Below are 16,941 nucleotides of genomic sequence, written 5' to 3' on the forward strand. Positions count from 1 at the left end.
TTAGTATAGTATGAAGGTGTTCCTTTATATTAGTTTGATTTTGGTTTTAGTTGTTGTATAAGTAGGGCTTTGATTTTGTGTTTGTTTATATTTGTTTCCCTACTTAATATCTGCATGTTTTAAATGGTTATGTTGTGTTTATTTGATCTGCTTTCAAAAATGTGTGAAGGGTGTTTTTTGTTGTTTTTCTAAAATCTATTTTCCATTCTTCTGCTTGTTTCTCCAATATAGATGTCGTGGCAGTTGTTGCATTGTATTTTATAAATTATCTTGGTGTTGTGTTTGTCAGTGTAGTTGTTACATAGTATGGACTTTAGTTTTGTACCTGGCTTTTGAATAAATTTGCTGTTTACTGGAATGTTGTGTTTTGTTATAAGTTTTTCTCCAAATGTTGGTTATTTTTTCCCTATGTCGGGAACGTATGGTATGCAGCAGTGTAAGGTTTTGTAGTTTATTGTATCTTGGGATTTATTGTTGTTTGTTTATTGTTGGTCTAGATAAATTAAAGTAACTTCCTTCATCAAATAATAATAACATTGAAATAAACTCTAGGTTAATCAGTTATAGTCATTTCAAGATGTTTCGATATGTTTCTAAATCTTACCCTCTGTAAGTTTGAATGCCCCAAGCTATAATAGTGAGTCTATTTATATTTTACCTTATTACTGTAAATATGATGTCAATATAAACCATTAAAATTTTGTTACATATAAGTCGCTTTAATTGAAAATCAAGTCTTTATAACTGATTTGCTAATAGATTGGTCGTTATGAGAACAATTATAGGTTTAACAGTATAGGGCGATGCGGTTCATTGCTGATTTAGTTATATCTTACTTTTACTGTTCAAAAAAACCTAACAAATACTGGAGCTTCTAATTAGTCCAGTTTAAAAAAACGAGGGGTTGTTTGTTTAGTTTAGATATTTGCTAATTAAAGATTACCTGGGTTAGTCGTTCCTAACTTGGAAAAGACAGACTAGAGGAAAGCCACCTTATGAGCAGCACACCTCTTCAACTCTTAGATACTCTAGTCAACTAGCGAAATTTGGCCAACACTCTGATAACGCATTCACAGTATCAAAGTGCGAAGACCAATTCTTCTTTTATGACAAAGGGACGTGAACTACAGTACTTCTAATACACAGGCAGCACATTAACCACTATACTAGGTCTGGTAGAGAAGTTCATTCTGCGAAACAAACTGAGCCATGGAACTCGATCATTATAATCACTTATCGGAATATTAAAGACAGTTGTCGGAAGTAGACAATAGTCCCACGGTACAAGGATAACAGTTAAGAAATAGACAATAGTCGCACGGTAGAAGGAGAACAGTCGAAAGTAGACAACAGTTCACAGTAGTAAGAGAATAGCCCGAGAGAATAATGTTATTTGCAGTAGGCAATAATCTATATTAACAGATGAGTCATCTGTAGTAGTAGTAGTAGTAGGTTATCAGAAGTAGACAGTAGTTCCATAGTAGTAGTAGTAGGTTATCAAAATTAGACAGTAGTTCCATAGTAGTAGTAATAGTAGGTCATCAGAAAAGACAATAGTTCCATAGTAGTAGTAGTAGTAGTAGTAGGTTATCAGAAAAAGACAATAGTTCCATAGTAGTAGTAGTAGTAGTAGGTTATCAGAAAAGACAATAGTTCCATAGTAGTAGTAGGTTATCAGAAAAAGACAATAGTTCCATAGTACTAGTAGTAGTAGTAGGTTATCAGATGTAGACAGTAGTTCCATAGTAGTAGTAGGTTATCAGACGCAGACAGCAGTCCATAGTAGTAGTAGGTTATCAGAAGCAGACAGCAGTCCATGGCAGTAGTAGCAGGTCATCAGACGCAGACAGCAGTTCCACAGCAGTAGTAGGCTACCAGAAGCAGACAGCAGTCCATGGCAGTAGTAGCAGGTTATCAGAAGCAGACAACAGTTCCATAGCAGTAGTAGTAGTAGCAGTAGTAGTAGGTTATCAGAAGCAGACAATAGTCCACAGCAGTAGTAGTAGCAGCAGGTCATCAGAAAAAAAGACAACAGTTCCATAGTAGCAGTAGCAGGTCATCAGACGCAGACAGTAGTTCCACAGCAGCAGCAGGTCATCCGAAGCAGACAACAGTCCACAGCAGCAGCAGCAGTAGCAGGTCATCAGAAGCAGACAACAGTCCACAGCAGCAGTAGCAGCAGCAGGTCATCAGCAGCCACAACAGTCCATAGCAGCAGCAGCAGCAGCAGCAGCAGGTCATCAGAAAGCAGAACAACAGTCCCAGCAGCAGCAGCAGCAGCAGCAGCAGGTCATCAGACGCAGACAACAGTTCCACAGCAGCAGCAGCAGCAGCAGGTCATCCAGAAGCATCAACAGTTCCACAGCAGCAGCAGCAGCAGCAGGTCATCGAAGTAGACAACAGTTCCATACAGCAGCAGTAGCAGCAGCAGGTCATCAGCAGGCATCAACAGTCCACAGCAGCAGCAGCAGCAGCAGCAGCAGCAGGTCATCAGCGAAAAAGACAACAGTTCCACAGTAGCAGTAGCAGCAGCAGGTCATCAGACGCAGACAATAGTCCACAGCAGCAGCAGCAGCAGCAGGTCATCAGACGCAGACAATAGTCCATAGCAGCAGCAGTAGCAGCAGGTCATCAGAGAAAAGACAACAGTCCATGGTGGTAGCAGCAGCAGCAGCAGGTCATCAGAAAAAACAACAGTCCACAGCAGTAGCAGTAGTAGTAGGTTATCAGACGCAGACAACAGTCCACAGCAGCAGCAGCAGTAGCAGGTTATCAAGAAAAAGACAACAGTTCCATAGTAGTAGCAGCAGAAGTAGTAGTAGGTCATCAGATGCAGACAGCAGTCCCACAGCAGCAGCAGGTCATCGAAGCTAGACAATAGTTCCATAGTAGCAGTAGCAGGTCATCAGAAGCAGACAATAGTTCCAGCAGCAGCAGTAGTAGTAGTAGGTCATCAGAAAAGACAACAGTCCATAGTAGCAGTAGCAGTAGTAGGTTATCAGAAAAGATCAACAGTTCCACAGTAGTAGTAGCAGGTCATCAGATGCAGACAGTAGTTCCACAGTAGCAGTAATAGGTCATCGAAAAAAAGACAATAGTCCATAGCAGTAGTAGTAGTAGCAGCAGGTCATCAGACGCAGACAGCAGTCCCACAGCAGCAGCAGCAGGTCATCCGACGCAGACAGCAGTCCACAGCAGTAGCAGGTCATCAGAAGCAGACAACAGTTCCCAGCAGCAGCAGGTCATCAGAAGCTAGACAACAGTCCCCAGCAGCAGCAGTAGTAGTAGGTCATCAGAAAAACACAACAGTTCCATAGCAGCAGTAGCAGCAGCAGGTTATCAGCAGACAACAGTCCATAGCAGTAGCAGTAGTAGCAGCAGGTCATCAGCAAAAGATCAATAGTCCACAGCAGCAGCAGTAGCAGCAGCAGTAGGTCATCAGCAGCAGACAACAGTCCCAGCAGCAGGTCATCAGATGCAGACAGCAGTCCACAGCAGCAGCAGCAGGTTATCAGCAGCAGACAGCAGTCCCATGGCAGCAGCAGCAGGTCATCAGCAGCTAGACAACAGTCCACAGCAGTAGTAGCAGCAGCAGCAGGTTATCCGTAAGCAGACAACAGTCCACAGCAGCAGTAGCAGTAGCAGTAGGTCATCAGCAGCTAGCACAACAGTCCCACAGCAGCAGCAGTAGCAGGTCATCAGCAGCAGCATCAACAGTCCCAGCAGCAGTAGCAGTAGTAGGTCATCAGACGCAGACAATAGTCCCACAGTAGCAGTAGCAGGTCATCAGAAGCAGACAACAGTTCCACAGCAGCAGTAGTAGGTTATCAGAAGTAGCACAACAGTCCACAGCAGCAGTAGTAGCAGGTCATCGCAGCAGACAACAGTCCACAGCAGCAGCAGCAGCAGCAGGTTATCAGAAGCAAAACAACAGTCCCATAGCAGCAGCAGGTCATCAGAAGCAGACAACAGTTCCACAGCAGCAGCAGTAGCAGGTCATCAGAAGCAGACAACAGTCCCACAGTAGCAGCAGGTTATCCGAAGAAGCACAACAGTCCACAGTAGCAGCAGCAGGTCATCAGAAGCAGACAACAGTTCCACAGCAGCAGCAGTAGCAGGTTATCAGAAGCAGACAACAGTCCCAGCAGCAGCAGTAGTAGCAGCAGGTTATCAGAAGCAGACAACAATCCACAGCAGCAGTAGCAGCAGCAGGTCATCAGCAGCTAGATCAACAGTCCACAGCAGCAGTAGCAGGTCATCAGAAGTAGCACAACAGTCCCACAGTAGCAGCAGTAGCAGCAGGTCATCAGACGCAGACAATAGTCCCACTGTAGCAGTAGTAGGTCATCAGAAGTAGACAATAGTTCCATAGTAGTAGTAGGTGATCAGAAGTAGACAATAGTTCCATAGTAGTAGTAGGTTATCAGAAGTAGACAATAGTTCCATAGTAGTAGTAGTAGTAGGTTATCAGAAGTAGACAATAGTTCCATAGTAGTAGTAGGTTATCAGAAGTAGACAATAGTTCCATAGTAGTAGTAGGTTATGAGAAGTAGACAATAGTTCCATAGTAGTAGTAGTTTATCAGATGTAGACGATGGGCACATATTAAGGTGAACGTTCAAGGAAGAACATAATGAACAATATTGAAACATAAATCCCTCCCCGCATATTGTAATGTTCATGAAGAAATCAATGTAAAATCAGATTGTCTTTCTTATCGCGACTCACGTGCTGAGAGAGCTGTAAGTACGTATATGAATCGTAGCTTTATTTTGGAGTAAATAGTATAAAAGTCCTGACTGGTTCGAAAATGTGGTTCATTGCGTGAGATCGAATACTGAAATACTCAGTACTATGAGAGAAACATGATTTTGTCAGGAATCTCACTTTGAGAAAACAAGAAGAGCAAATAAACGTATGTACGAGAAAGAAAGACCGGGAAAACCATTTACTATAGGAAGCATCAAAACCTCTGGACCTAAAGATTTAAGGCTCCATGTAGTAAGTGATTTATTATCACCGTTTCTTGATAGAGTGGCTTGTTTACGTAAACGATGAACACTCGGGCGAGTTGTTTTTTTTGTTTTTCTTTTTTATATACGATATTGTTTCCTTGTTGTTTCTTTAAAAAATATAAAAAATACTGTGATTTCTATGGTCACGTTGTATGATTTTTTCATGGGTATTTAACTGCTCTACCATATACAAAATTTCCTACACGAAATAAACAGTATATGTAACGAAATACTACCAACAATTTACAATGCAAACAGAGTGATATTTTGTTTCAGTCCCTCTACAGGGTCCAAAAGAAGTTCAGGAAATGTTTTTGAATCGATGGATGAGTAATATCTACGATCACACACGTTTTAGGAATATATGAAATACTGATAATATAGTGAAGTAACAAGTAGATGCATATTTAATAGGAACTATATCATTTAAATTGAAACGGAAAAACAGCAAACCACATTTGATAATTAAATATAATTGTTTTACATCTTTACCGAATCATACTTAATAAACGTGGTGAAGTGATAAATCACATCTAGTCACTGAAGAGATAGTTGTTCTAAAGGTTATCAAGCACTGTGATTGTAGTCCCATGTCAATCTATAACAGTTTGTTATTCTGAGCTCTACTCTAATCTCAGTTAGCGAAGGTGATGGAATGACAAACACACATCTAAATACTAAACAGACAGTTGTTTTAAATGTAGATACACATTACTGGAATTAAACAGCCTGTAGAAGGTGATACGACAAACATACATTTAATCGTTAAAGAGATAGTTGTTATATATATTTACAGAGTTATTACAACAAAAGACGATGAAACGACAAACATACATCTAATCATTAAACAGATAGTTGTTATATATATTTACAGAGTTATTACAACAAAAGACGATGAAACGACAAACATACATCTAATCATTAAACAGATAGTTGTTATATATATATTTACAGAGTTATTACAACAAAAGACAATGAACGACAAACATACATTTAATCGTTAAACAGATAGTTGTTATATATATATATATATATATATATATATATATATATATTTACAGAGTTATTACAACAAAAGACGATAAAACGACAAACATACATTTAATCGTTAAACAGATAGTTGTTATATATATTTACAGAGTTATTACAACAAAAGACGATAAAACGACAAACATACATCTAATCGTTAAACAGATAGTTGTTATATATATATATATTTACAGAGTTGTTACAACAAAAGACGATGAAACGACAAACATACATCTAATCGTTAAACAGATAGTTGTTATATATATATATTTACAGAGTTATTACAACAAAAGACAATGAACGACAAACATACATCTAATCGTTAAACAGATAGTTGTTATATATATATATATTTACAGAGTTATTACAACAAAAGACAATGAACGACAAACATACATCTAATCATTAAACAGATAGTTGTTATATATATTTACAGAGTTATTACAACAAAAGACGATGAAACGACAAACATACATCTAATCATTAAACAGATAGTTGTTATATATATTTACAGAGTTATTACAACAAAAGACAATGAACGACAAACATACATTTAATCGTTAAACAGATAGTTGTTATATATATATATATATATATTTACAGAGTTATTACAACAAAAGACGATGAAACGACAAACATACATCTAATCGTTAAACAGATAGTTGTTATATATATTTACAGAGTTATTACAACAAAAGACGATAAAACGACAAACATACATCTAATCGTTAAACAGATAGTTGTTATATATATTTACAGAGTTATTACAACAAAAGACGATGAAACGACAAACATACATCTAATCGTTAAACAGATAGTTGTTATATATATTTACAGAGTTATTACAACAAAAGACGATGAAACGACAAACATACATCTAATCATTAAACAGATAGTTGTTATATATATTTACAGAGTTATTACAACAAAAGACAATGAACGACAAACATACATTTAATCGTTAAACAGATAGTTGTTATATATATATATATATATACAGAGTTATTACAACAAAAGACGATGAAACGACAAACATACATCTAATCGTTAAACAGATAGTTGTTATATATATTTACAGAGTTATTACAACAAAAGAAAATGAACGACAAACATACATTTAATCGTTAAACTGATAGTTGTTATATATATATATATATATACATATATTTACAGAGTTATTACAACAAAAGACGATGAAACGACAAACATACATCTAATCGTTAAACAGATAGTTGTTATATATATATATATATATACAGAGTTATTACAACAAAAGACGATGAAACGACAAACATACATCTAATCGTTAAACAGATAGTTGTTATATATATATACAGAGTTATTACAACAAAAGACGATGAAACGACAAACATACATCTAATCGTTAAACAGATAGTTGTTATATATATTTACAGAGTTATTACAACAAAAGACAATGAACGACAAACATACATCTAATCATTAAACAGATAGTTGTTATATATATTTACAGAGTTATTACAACAAAAGACGATGAAACGACAAACATACATCTGATCATTAAACAAATAGTTGTTATATATATTTAGAGAGTTATTACAACAAAAGACGATGAAACGACAAACATACATTTAATCGTTAAACAGATAGTTCTTATACAGATCGATAATCCTTAACAGTACTGTATCGAATAAAGATGGAGAAATGGAACAGCATCTCTTCGCTGAGTAGATATCTATTACATTGCTGTAGTCTAAGTTTAATGTTATCAGTCTGTTCCATTCTGCGAGACTGAATTATAGTTTCAACTTAATCTCTAACACTTTGTTATTCCGAATTCTATTCTAATCGTACTCTATTACATTCTGTTAGTTCGAGTTTTAGTTTCGTTCATTCGTTTTAATATTGTGGTTTAAGTTCTAACCCACTGCGTTACAATTTACTTTTGTGAGTTATAAATTTTATTGTTGTCTATTATATCCTCCATGTTCGTGTTTGATGTCAGTTTATTACATTCTGGGCCCGGCATGGCCAAGCGTGTTAAGGCGTGCGACTCGTAATCCGAGGGTCGCGGGTTCGCATCCCCATCGCGCCAAACATGCTCGCCCTTTCAGCCGTGGGGGCGTTATAATGTGACGGTCAATCCCACTATTCGTTGGTAAAAGAGTAGCCCCAGAGTTGGCGGTGGGTGGTGATGACTAGCTGCTTTCCCTCTAGTCTTACACTGCTAAATTAGGACGGGTAGCACAGATAGCCCTCTAGTAGCTTTGTGCGAAATTAAAAAACAAACAAACAATATTACATTCTGTTTGTTTTAATTCTAGTTCCATGTCATTCTGTTACATTTTCTTATTCTGAGATCTGTTTCCATTTCTATGTGTTACATTTTATTAGTGTAAATTCTTGTCTTACCCCAACCTTTTGCATTATGTTTATCAGATTCCTAGTTTCATATCTATCTGTTACATTCTTTTAATCTGTATTCTAGTTCCATGTTTATGCGTTACATTTGGTTAGTTTATTTCTAGTTCTAAGTCGATCTGTTATATTTTTAGTCTAATTTCTAGCTCAATGTTGATCTGATATTTCCTGTTACTTAGATGATACTAAACGCTACCTGATTTGAAATAAATACTTTAAGTTATTGGTCACATAGAAGACAGGAATATGTTTTTTATTCAGTAGTATCCACATGTGTGTCTTTGTGAATTTCGCGCAAAGCTACACTTGTGCTACCTGCGCAAGCCATCCTTAATGGCAGTGTAAGACTATAGAGAAGGCAGCTAGCTAGTCATCACCATCCACCGCCAATTTTTGGGCTACTCTTTCCGACGAATAGTGAGATTAACCGTAACTTTATAACGCACCCACGGTTGAAAGGGCAAACATGTTTGGTGTGACAGTGATTCGAGCCCGTAATCCTCCGATTACGAGTCGAGAGCCCTCTAACCGCTTAGCCATTTGCATGTGAGTTACTGTTATAGAAGAAAGGCTATCTCGCTGTTGTTACTTTCGTCCGAGAGCTGCTATCCTTCAGTTTCCCTCTGGAGAGAAATTATAATTAAAGTGATGCATTGTTTCTCGGAACAGAACAAGGCTTAGTGTTTTAAACAAAATAAGGCTTAGTGTTTCAAGAAGAATCAGCTTCTATAAGAAAGTAATGAATGCATGAGCAACTGTGGTAAGAAACCTTTGAAGAAGCTTCGTTTAAAATCCGTACCAGAATGACGTATTAAAATATGTTTAAATGGTGAAGAATTTTCCTAATTAACTTATAATAATAAAAAAAACGTTTATTTTCACACAGATTTTTCTGATTGATAATAAGAAGAGACAAGTTTCCCCACTCAAATCTTAAATGTAATGCACAAAAATCATTCTTTCATGTTACTGGGTGGATGTGATATGTTTTATACATCTACTTGGAGTTTAAAAACACAACTTCCATATCACGTTAACCTTACAGAAAATATAGACTAAACTGCCTGGTCAGAGATCCGAGATCCAGGGATATTCATACCTAATTTAGAACTACTGACCATAGTAAGGCCAATCAGTTTGTAGCAGTTGTCGCTACTTGTAACTGAACAGCGTCAGAGATAAAGTTGTAAAGTCTTCACAAATTAATGAAGAGATCGTTCACAGCGAGATATTGTGGGTTGAACTATATATCTGCCGTTCCGCAGCCCGGTACTTAATCTACTAGACCCTTTTCGTCCCTTTTCATATAACAAAGTGTGATTTAAAAAAGCACTCTTTACATGTTGAAGTCTCACGCATATGTTTAATTTCTTAACAAAAAGTAAAGTTTTATATACAATAAGGAAGCCAAACGTACCAGACGACAAAATCTTTAATTCAGATTGACCAGTGAGACCATATAGAAATTTTGTAAATTAAACTAAGTTCTAAGGTCATTTTATTTATAAAATAACTAATAAAATCAGTCAGTAGGTCATTATATCGGATCATTATATTAGTTTAAGCAGTAAGTTTTGACATATCAGTAAACTATGTCGTAAGAATTAGTTAAAGGAAACATATTTCTTAAATAGTTTGTATTTCTACTCTTATTTCAATCGATTATACAGAAACGTGCAATACCTTATATTCTTAAATAAGTGCCATTATATCCATTGGAAAAACTGCAAGATATTCAGTTCTCCATAACGGAAAATTTTTCTTTTTCCTTTTAAGTAGGTGTTTCATATAAAAACAGATCCCAAATTTCAGACATAAAAACTCAACTGACTCAATTGTAGAACGTAGTAAAAGGATGTTGGGATATTAGGAATGATTAATATATCTTGATGATGACGTATTTCAGGCCACTTACTATTAGTTAACTTCGGGCTGTCTATATAGGTCTTGTTCTTAACACTTCATTCCGTTTCATTTATATTTTTACTTCTGTTACGTCTTGTTTGAAATACTTCATTCCGCTTTATTTATGTTTTTACTTCTGCTACGTCTTGTTTGAAACACTTAATTCCGTTTCACTTATGTTTTTACTTCTGTTACGTCTTGTTTGAAACACTTAATTCCATTACATTTATGTTTTTAATTCTGTTTCTTGTTTGAAACACTTCATTCCGCTACATTTATGTTTTTACTTCTGTTACGTCTTGTTTGAAACACTTAATTCCGTTTCACTTATGTGTTTACTTCTGCTACGTCTTGTTTGGGATACTTTATTTCACTTCTTTTACACTGGAGTATTTCTTCACTTCTCTTATGTCTTACACAGCGTACTTCATTACAGTTCTTTTACAGAAAGTCTGATACGTCATGTTAAAGGTTCCTTCTCTCTTTTCAGTAGTTAATTTTATGAAACTGAATAATTTCTAGAGAAGTAATTCATCACTAGAATTGTTCAAATATTAAGTAATCTTCCCTCACTCCGCTGAAGGCTGATTAATTTTAAAATTGGCACGAAGATGAGGCTTTTATAGACTGATCCGTTTCGAGTAAACCTAAGTCCACTTCTTTTATAATGGAATCTTTGTTTACTTCTGAATCGTTATGTTGAAGGTATCTCGGGTTTGCACTGGATTCATCGTTTATTTCAGATATACAATGATGAGTTTATTTGTTTTGTTTGAATTTCGCGCCATGCTACATTTCATTTCTCCTCACTTCTTTTCATAAAGAATCACTTTCATTATTTCTTGTCATCAAGTAACACTTTAATAGCTTTATCTCACCATTTATAATGAGGTACTATTTTCACAGCTTTATCTCACCATTTATAATGAGGTACTATTTTCACAGCTTTATCTCACCATTTATAATGAGGTACTATTTTCACAGCTTTATCTCACCATTTATAATGAGGTACTATTTTCACAGCTTTATCTCACCATTTATAATGAGGTACTATTTTCACAGCTTTATCTCACCATTTATAATGAGGTACTATTTTCACAGCTTTATCTCACCATTTATAATGAGGTACTATTTTCACAGCTTTATCTCACCATTTATAATGAGGTACTATTTTCACAGCTTTATCTCACCATTTATAATGAGGTACTATTTTCAATAACTGCTTGGCATCTCCTGCCCATGGAAGCGATGAAATGACGAATCATATCCTGTGGAATGGCTGTCCACTCAGCCTGCAAAGCTGCTGCAAGCTGAGGTAGAGTCTGCAGTTGAGGTTGTCACCGTCGCAGACGTCGGTCCAACTCGTCCCAAAGATGTTGGTTGGGGTTTAAATCTGGTGATCTGGAGGGCCAGGGAAGAACGTTGATGTTGTGGTGTCTCAAGAATACAGTGGTGAGTCGGGCTGTGTGAGGACGGGCGTTGTCATGTTGAAAAACGTCGTTGACGTTCACCATGATGGGTTGCACATGGGGCCTAAGAATCTCGTAGACGGTTGCGTACGGTCTGATCGGAAATTCTACGCAGCTCTGGTGTGGTTGAGGCAGTAGACGTCGCAGTGGTGGTCATATCCCGAAGGTGACGTAACCGGATGTAGCGATCTTAGGCGGGCGTGGTCACACGAGGTCTGCCAGATCGTGGACGGTCACGAGTTGATCCATGTTGTTGGTGACGATTCCATAGCCATGTGATAGTGCTTAGGCGGACATTCACAGCTCTGGCAACATCTGATCGAGATTCACCTGCTTCCAAGTGACCAATGGCGTTGTTGCGTTCTGCTTCAGTCAGTCTTGGCGTAACTGTATTGCGTGTCGGTGACTTAACACTGAGCTATGGAAACCGATAACCCGTCACTTTTGCAGGGATTTTGCACATGTTGCACTTGCAGAACATGCAGATCTTTCAAACACATTTATTGGACGCGCATGCGTTTTGGCGAAAAATCCGATGTTTTCCTCCGTTTTCAAAGTGCACAACTTTTATTGTCATTTTAGTCTGACAATCAGTGCCTTAACACGTGTAACATCACATACTCTGAGCTTGTAACGTTATTACATATATTTTTCTAAAATAACAAAATATCCTTTTGCGTTTCTTGTTTTGAAGAGTATATTTTCATAGCTTTGCCTTGCTTTTTTGTTTCATAACTTCTCGTTATGTGAGTACTTTTTCTAACTTCTCCTCACTTCTCGTCATGAAGTACCTCTTTCCTCACTTCTCCTCACTTCTCGTCATGAAGTACCTCTCTCCTCACTTCTCGTCATGAAGCACCTCTTTCCTCACTTCTCCTCACTTCTCGTCATGAAGCACCTCTTTCCTAACTTTTCCTCACTTCTCGTCATGAAGCACCTCTTTCCTAACTTTTCCCTCCTTCTCGATCATGAAGCACCTCTTTCCTCCTAATTCCTCACTTCTCGTCATGAGCACCACTTTCATGGCTTTCTCTCTTCTCGATCATGAAGCACCACTTTCATGGCTTTTCCTCACTTCTCGTCATGAAGCACCACTTTATAACTTTTCCTCAGCTATAGTCATGAGCACCACTTTCATGCTTTTCCTCACCTCTCTCTCGATCATGAAGCTTTTCACTTTCATAACTTTTCCTCAATTCTCAATCGTGAAGCACCACTTATAACTTTTTCCTTTCACTTCGTCATAATTCACTTTATAATCTTTTCCTCATTCTCAGACGTGAAGCCACTTTCATAACTTTTCCTCACTTTCATCATCTGAAGCACTCTTTCTATACACTTTCACTTCTCATCTTCGTCATGAAGTATGCATAACTTTCCATCTCCCTTTCACTTCTCGTCATGAAGCACCACTTTAATTTTCTCCTCACTTGTCATGAAGCACCACTTTCATAATCTTCTTCCTCACTTCTGTGAAAGCGATGAGTACCTTCTTTTTTCCTACCTTCCTCACTTCTGTTATAGAGTGCCTCTTTTCCTACTCCTCCTCACTTCTCGTTATGAAGTAATTCTTTCCTAATTTCTCCTCACTTCTGTTATGAAGTACCTCTTTTTCCCACTTCGTCCTGACTAATCTCGTTATATCCTCCTCTTCCTGGAAGTACTCTTCCTACTTCTTGTTATGAGCACTCTCTTCCCACTTTATGAGGAGGCACCTTTCTTGTTAATGAGTTCTTTCTTTCCTCACCTTCTCCTTCGTCATGAAGCGACCTCCTTTCATAATCTCACTTTTCATCACTTCTATTGTCATCTTGAGTACCACCTTTCATAACTTCTCCTCCTTTCCTCTTGTCATGAGGCATTCACTGATCCTTTCTCTTCCTCACTTCTCGTTATGAGAGTACTCTTTCCGAACTTCTTCCTCACTTCTCTTGTTATGTGTAACTCTTTTCCTAACTTCCTCACTTTGTTATGAAGCACTCTTTTTCCTAACCTCCTCACTTGTTATGAGTAATTCTTTCCCTCACTCTCACTTCTTGTATTGAAGCACTTTTTCCTAACTCTTCCTCATCTATCGTCATGAAGCACCACTTTCATAATCTTTCACTTTCTCGTCATGGAGTACCTTCTTTCATCACTTTCTGTCATGAAGCACCACTTTCATAATCTCTTTTCTCATTTCCTTAGTCATGGAAGCACCACTTTCATCTCCTTTCATCTGTCATGAAGCACCACTCTCATCATCTTTCACTTTGTCATGAAGCACCACTTTATAATCTTTTCATCTTCTCGTCATGAAGCACCACTTTCATAATCTCTTCTCACTTCGTCATGAAGCACCACTTTATAGCTTCTCCTCATCTTTCGTCATATGAAGTAACTTCCACTTTCATATCTTCTCCTCACTCGTCATGAGGGCACCACTTTCATAGCTTCTCCTCACTTCTGTCATGAAGCACTCTTATCCTTCTTCTCTTTCACTGAATCCTCCTCACTTTCCTCACTTCATGATGTACCTCTTTCCTAACTTTCTTCACTTTGTTATGAGGTACTATTCTTCCTATCCCTAATCTCACTTTGTAATGAAGTACCTCTTTCACAGCTTTCCTCACCATTGTAATGAGGCACCTCTTTCCCTCACTTCTCTTCACTTTGTCATGAAGCACCACTTTCATATTTCTCACTTTCGTCATGAAGCACCACTTCATAGCTTTTTCTCACTTTCGTCATGACCACCACTTTCATAACTTTTCTTTCACTTCTTATCATGAAGCACCACTCCTTCATAACTTTTTTTTTTTTCTTTCTCTCGTCATGAAGCACCACTTTCATAACTTTTCTCTTCTCTGCTTTATCATGAAACCACTTTCATAACTTTTCCTCACTTTCGTCATGAGAGCACCACTTTCATAGCTTTTCTCACTTTCGTCATGAGGCACCACTTTCATAACTTTTTCACCTCTCGTAATGAAGTACCTCACTTTATAACTTCTTTCTTCTCACTTCGTATAGTCATGAAGCACTTATTATGGCTTTTCTCACTTTCGTCATGAAGCACCACTTTCATAATTTCCTCACTTCGTCATGAAGCACCACTTTATAATTTCCTCACTTTCGTCATGAAGCGCCACTCTTATAATCTTCCTCACTTTTCGTCATGAAGCACCACTTTCATAACTTTTCCTCACTTCTCGTCATGAAGCACCACTTTCATAACTTTTCCTCACTTCTCGTCATGAAGCACCACTTTCATAACTTTTCCTCACTTCTCGTCATGAAGCACCACTTTCATAACTTTTCCTCACTTCTCGTCATGAAGCACCACTTTCATAACTTTTCCTCACTTCTCGTCATAAAGCACCACTTTCATAACTTTTCCTCACTTCTCGTCATGAAGCACCACTTTCATAACTTTTCCTCACTTCTCGTATAATGAATTTGTTTAATTTATATAATTCAGACTTTTTACGTTTATTCTCCATTTTCTTTTCTAGCATAAAGTTATCGAAATACGAGGATATTGAAATATCAGAATATCAGTGAAGTAATAATTTGTTTATTTTAGTGGATTATCTTTGTTCTGTCCACCACGAAGAGTCGAACCCTGGATTTTAGTGTTGTAAGTCTGTAAAATTAACGTTGACTGACCGCGGACGAAGTAAGAATATAAGAATGAAAAAGCACAGCGAACTTAAGATATGATATTCTGTTCAATGTACATAGTATATATTCTAGCTGGAGCAACCATCCCATGGACCTAAGTAATTTAATTGTATAATTAATGAAAGGTAATTTTAGGACACGAAAAGTTGCTTCCCTCATATGTAATTTTAAAACTCGCAAAATCGCTTATGAAAACTTCAATACATAAAATGTGAAACCACACATTTGCATGTATCTCTGTATGGACCCATTAAACCTTCATGCCAAATTTGGTAAACAGCCATCAATGAGGGGTGAAGTCGTGGTATAAAACGCAAAACGTCAATAAAAAAATGACAAAATACTAAACTGAAATATTTTATATATATCCCCATAAACCACTGAACCTCCAAATCAAATGTTTTGAAGATCTATCCACACCATGCGAAGTAGTTATATGGACTTTCAACATACATTGGACAGTAATGTCATGTTCATATACATATTTAGAAATGACAGAGTGCATAAACAATGCGAATTTATGATGCCAAATGTTAAAAAATCACCAGACGGCTCTAACAAAACAAGAGTTATTAAATGGAAGTACTCAGTTCAAATATTACTTCTCATTAATTACATTTTTGTTTTACTCCTAATAATGGAAGTGGAGTGCGAAAACAATGAACCGAATAAAAGAGTTCTAGTTTCTAATCCACACCATGCGAAGTAGTTATATGGACTTTCAACAGACATTGGACAGTAATGTCATGTTCATATACATATTTAGAAATGACAGAGTGCATAAACAATGCGAATTTATGATGCCAAATGTTAAAAAATCACCAGACGGCTCTAACAAAACAAGAGTTATTAAATGGAAGTACTCAGTTCAAATATTGCTTCTCATTAATTACATTTTTGTTTTACTCCTAATAATGGAAGTGGAGTGCGAAAACAATGAACCGAATAAAAGAGTTCTAGTTTCTAATGTAAAAATAAAACATAAATTACTATCGGTTAACAGAAAGCACCATACGTTGTGCACTGTACAAACACGGGCTTTAAAGTACATAAAAATAATAACTTAAAACTAGTTTCAAAAGTTTTGTGAAACCACACATCATACTATAATGGAACTATTGCTCATATGATATCGGAAAAACTTTTTCATTACGCGATGTACAATTCCAAACTTCACGAAATGTTTATCGTGCGTGCATGTAGATTTGCAATAGATATTACGATTTTCCCGTTTCGCCTTTGTATTCCGTCACGAATAAAACTTTACTTTTGTTCATTATCAGGGTGAAGATATTACGTTATGATTGTGTCACAAGCAGATCTGATACACTGGCGCCATGGGAAGTCTGTTAGTTTTAATAGCTTTGAATGTCCTGTGAATTAAACCAATATTTTTTTCATACAATTATAATTATAAAACTCGTTTGAAGTTTTGGCAATTAGTCTTATATTTAGCCGAG

At 36.9% G+C, this 16,941-nt stretch overlaps 1 protein-coding gene and 1 pseudogene across 2 annotated transcripts in view; one reads left to right on the top strand and one right to left on the bottom strand.

The window, feature by feature from the left end:
• Positions 1-16,941, top strand: part of LOC143239467 (uncharacterized) — a 386,069-nt gene that overhangs the window by 252,133 nt on the left and 116,995 nt on the right. The gene's annotated exons all lie outside the window — the stretch shown is intronic.
• Positions 1-16,941, bottom strand: part of LOC143239723 (neural cell adhesion molecule 1-like) — a 104,251-nt pseudogene that overhangs the window by 81,836 nt on the left and 5,474 nt on the right. The gene's annotated exons all lie outside the window — the stretch shown is intronic.

Source organism: Tachypleus tridentatus, chromosome 13 (assembly GCF_004210375.1).
Source record: "Tachypleus tridentatus isolate NWPU-2018 chromosome 13, ASM421037v1, whole genome shotgun sequence".
NCBI classification, from domain to species: domain Eukaryota; kingdom Metazoa; phylum Arthropoda; class Merostomata; order Xiphosura; family Limulidae; genus Tachypleus; species Tachypleus tridentatus.